The sequence below is a fragment of the Rosa rugosa genome, chromosome 6 (assembly GCF_958449725.1).
Source record: "Rosa rugosa chromosome 6, drRosRugo1.1, whole genome shotgun sequence".
In the NCBI taxonomy this organism is placed as follows: domain Eukaryota; kingdom Viridiplantae; phylum Streptophyta; class Magnoliopsida; order Rosales; family Rosaceae; genus Rosa; species Rosa rugosa.
This window is the reverse complement of record NC_084825.1, coordinates 31,851,451-31,856,460: the sequence shown is the minus strand read 5'-3', so window position 1 is coordinate 31,856,460 and position 5,010 is coordinate 31,851,451.

Sequence of the window (5,010 nt, the reverse complement as noted above, 5' to 3'; positions counted from 1 at the left end):
GGCTACATCAAAGGCAACAACACCAAGCATATATCGCCCAAATTCTTCTACAATCAGCAACAACAGAAGCTCCTCAAGATCAAAGTGAACCAGGTTCGATCTGAGGACAATGTGGCAAACTTGTTACTAAGTCATTGCCCAAATCCACGTTAGAGAAACATGTGGCAAGAATTGGCTTGCGGAAATTATCTGAACTCCCATGATCGTAGTCATCAGGGGGAGGCGCAAACATCAGGGGGAGATGTCTACATGTTCACCTCGAAACGTGAAGGGTATGTTATGCTCTTTTTCCCCTTCGACCGAGGTTATTTTTGTCCCACTAGGTTTTTGTTACTCGGCAAGGTTTTTAACGAGGCAACGAGAGAAGCACCGCGTTTGGGCAACACAAGGGGGAGTGTTCAAGTAAAACCTTATTTTGTGTTTAGCTCAAACTCTAGGTTACTTGACCTAGTGGTAATAGGGTTTAATTAGAAGAATCTAGAGATTATCTTTCCTTGTATGATTCAGATTCTATGTATTGTAATCCTCTATATAAAGAGGCCCCTATTATCAATGAGGACACACAACGATTTTCTCTCAATTTCTGATTCCCTAAAACAGTTGGTATGTTTTAGTCAATAATTCTGAGATACGAGTTTGGCTGAAAAGTAAAAGTCATTTGAATAATGTTTTTATATCGTGAAATGGTACAGTAAGTTTGCAAATTCATGCTATCTACGAAGTCTGCTATCAATTATTCCTATCTCTAGACTCTACTGCATTGTGTAAATTCACACTGCTCTAAGAGAATTAAAATATTCTTGGTTGATTGTTAGCTCTGTCACATTGTCTAAATTTTCATGAGTAATGTCTCATGTGTTCATATCATTTATCTATCATGAAATTGAATGTGGTAGTTGGTTGTTGGTTGTTAATGTTACACAAATTTAAAATGGTTCATGCATACATGTTACACTAAAACATGTTAAAGGTTTATGTGACCCCATGAAATTAATAGATGATGTATAAGTAGGTTTCTTTTTTGGGTTCTCAATATAGATACATTTATCTATTCGGTTTTTTTATCTGATTATGATTAGAAAATTAATAGATATTAAATTTACATAGTTTTTCACAAAATTGATCTTTAAAGAGACTTAACACTCAGAGTTTCTTTTTTTATTTTGACACCCTATTTTTTCGAATTAATCGTGGTATCTCAAAAACTTCTTAGGTCCAATGATTAATCTACTTGGGGCCAAAACGGTCAACATGACATTGCAACCTCTCCACTCGCCACGTTTATAATTTAGCAATTACACTAAACCAACCTAGTCTTCAAACGCAGGACATGAGGGTTCTACATCTTGAACGTTCTTGTGGAGGGACCCAATTTATCCACTAAACCACTTATAGTGATTTATACCTTGAGCGGTTTAAATCAATGTATTAAAAAATGTGTCTTGGAAGGCAGGATTTCGCCATCAAAATGCCTCAGTTTTTAGGGCTCCCAATCTACGTCTAACTTCTCGCTAAAACTCAATATGGGAGGGGAATCTATGATCAAAGTGCTCGAAATAGAATGGAAGATCTACTTTCGATGGAGAGAGAGAGAGAGAGAGATAGAAAAGCTTTCTTGTTGTCCCTATCTGGAATCATTTGATTGACTTAATTCAATTCAGCTTATTCCATTTAGGACTAAATTCAGTTTACCCCCCTGAACTGATCAAATGAACTCGAAATGAGCTGAAACTCTGCAAGTCCATTCTAGACAGCTCAAGGATCATTTCTTATGAAGAGTTCCAGAGCTAGTTTTGAGTGGAAGGCCTTCAAACAATCAGTCCAATTTTCTGCAGAAGCAAAACTGGAAAACTGGACCTGTAAGAGGTCCAGCAGCGTTTCCGGCCCAACCACATGGAAGAAAGCTCTAAAAATTTGTCACAATGATCTACACTCATTGTGGATCATTTGATGTGAAGAGGTCGAAGGCCCATTTTGAGTTCTTGGTGGAGATATAGCTGCAGCAAAATTGGAGCAGTAAGTGCTTAAACCTAACATTCCATTAGTGTTTAAGCGCTTAAACCTAACATTCCATTAGTGTTTTAAGTGCTTAAACCTAACATTCCATTAATGTTTAAGTGCTAAAACCTAACCCATTATGAGTTGTTTAAGGCCAAATAGTGTTGCTTGGTAGCCTATATATAGAGGCTACAACAAGTAATAAAAAACAACAACACAAATCAAAACATCTTTAAGATTATCTAAGTTCTCTCTAGAGCAACCTCTCTAAGAGCAACTCCTCTCTTTCTCTTTCTCTTATCGGTGATCACACTCCTAGTCCCAGTCTTCTCAGAAGCCGACTTTCAGTGCCACCAAACCCTCTGTCAAAGTGCTTTGGTCCTAGTCTCCTTAGGAGCCGACTATAGTACCGCGACCACAACGGTTACGGAACCAGCCAAGCAAGGGTAACGCCCTTTCAACCTAGCCAAGCTAAAGTCACGCTTTAGCAAGTTCTCAATACTTCCCAGTGGTTGTCGCTCTGCTCGATCTACAACATCGAGTATCGATTGTGATTTTCAAGAAGCTCAGCAAAAGTCCTCGCCACGAGGCATAAAGAATCCCACGACGAGGTTGGTGCTCTCCTCGTCTACAATCGCTTGATAGAAGTCAGGTCAAGGGACACCCCCGACGACCGCACCCGACGGTGCTGGCACGCCCGCGCAGAAAAGAGACTGTTGACCAGCTGCAGCAAAATTGGAGCCAAACATTTTGGCACGCCCAGTGGGACAATCTGGACAACACTAGAGTCTTTTTGTGTTCGCCATCATTGGGATGCCAGGGGAAAATCTTTACCAAAAGAAATTCCTAAAGTGACAAGATGGCCAATGTTGCCACCATTGGCAATATTGACATTGATGACGAGTTCGAACCACTCATCATTCCACCAGATGCTAGCCTGGATGAGAGGCTTCGCATCCTTACAGTGCATAGTGAAAATTATGGGAAGCATCTGGCAGCTTCGATCGCGAAAAGGGAACAACGAATTCGCGAGTTGGAGCAGCGAATGAATCAGAATGCTCAGAAAGCTAAAGAGCAGTCACAAAAGCTTTTCTCGAGCAGAGACAAACAGACTGCCCAACCTGCCGCAAACATAACATCTGAGTTCACAACCTTGCGCAAGGAGGGTTCCATCTTGGCTACCCAAGTCGGTTCACAGCAAGGAGAATTGAAAAGTCAAGAATCTTCTCGCGAAGAGGTGGTTTCTGAGGTTGAATTGCCTACAGATGGCGATAAACCTAAACGCCTCACTGGAGAATCACAGCCTTACACAGAGGTTGCTTTTGGAGAAGATGATCCACAAGATTGTTCTTCTGACAATAAAGTTGTCTCTAAACAAATATCTGAATTCTCCACTGACCCAGCCATATATGTGGCTACTGATCAGATTCTTGGGGGGCAAGATGGAGCTCATGTTCATTCTGTTGATCACCAAAATGAATTTCTTAAAAATTCTAATAGCCAAGCGGTGATTAAATATGATCTAGGCGACCAAATTGTCGTTTTTGAGGCTCTTGATCATGAGAATTCAAACCAACAAGTGGTCGTCTATAATGGCCAATCTGTGGCTAATTCTATGCCAACAAAGATACTTGGGGGGCAAGATTACTCCTCCTACGAGCTAAATTTCTTCCAATTTTGGCACGTGAAGTATCTTTGTTGCTTTCCTTCAAGCTCTCACAAGGAGGGTTTTCATGCTATAAATTTTTACGCATCTGAGCTTGGAGTGAAGCATAGATGGCCTCCCCCGTGGCCTTCTGGAGGTTAGCTAAACATAGTGCTGCTAACTTCTTTCTTTGTTTTTAATTTCCTGTCAATTTTCAGTTTTCACTTTTATTTTCGTCATTTATATAAAAAAAAAGTTGAATTTGGTAAGGGGTTGTGAATCATAACGGAATAGGTGAAGTCTCTTTTGTTAATATTTGCCTAAACTCCTTATTGATGCCTAGTTCAGGTCTCTTAAGGTTAAGGGCGGCTTTTATTAACACTTGTTGAACTGTCTTCACACTTATGACATTTCTCATCTTAGTAAGTATAGCCTATGTGAAATGGTGTCTAGAAAGGGGACAACGTTCATGACAGGTTCTTGAATCCAGAAGTGCGTGCAAATGGGCCTAAACCACTATGTGGGAGTAGCTCATGCCAAAATGGATTCTGCCTCTCTTGTTCGCCCTCCCCCACCTGGCCATTTCAGTAAGGTTGCCCAAAGGATTTGAAAGAAAAATTGTGTCTAGGCGACTATACTTGGGCCGCATGTCTAAACATTGATTCACCTTGTCTTATTGAATTCAGCTACTATATTAAAAAAAAAAAAATACAACTCTTAGGGGACAATTCTAAGTGTTCCTACAAAGCTACTAAGACGAGTCAGCGGCTCCGGAAACTTTTTCCAGTTTTGCCCTCGCAGGAAAGGCTGAGCTCAAGGGAAATGTGAGAGCCACCACCGTGACCGCCACCTCCATCGGAAGTAGTCTTCATGTTGCCAAAGATGTCCTCACCATGCATGGGGAACAGAGGAAGGGTTTCAATCTCCATGTTCATAGATCCATAACGACCATAGTTCCCCATCTGCCCGTTAACAGCAATCATCACACCAGCAGAAGAAGCAGAAGCAGGTGCAGATGAATTGGCAACATTGTCATCACCAACAAGCCCTGATCTTTGCATGGGCACATGAACATCCGAAGTGGACTTCTTCTTCTGCTTCTCCCGAGCCCCTTGGTTCACGAAACAAAAATAGACGTTCTTGAACTCGATCTTGCCGTACCATTTCAGCTGGAGATAGATCCTCTCAACCTGCTCTACAGTTGGGGACCTAACTCCCTTATTGTAGAAAAGCTCCTTGAGGATTCTTATCTGATCTGTAGTGGGAGTCCACCTGCTCTGCTTACAAAGCATGTTAGCACTACTCCCGGCTGCTTTGTTGCTTCCTCCATCCTCGGTTGGTTGCTGGGTTTGTGGTTCCATTGGTGA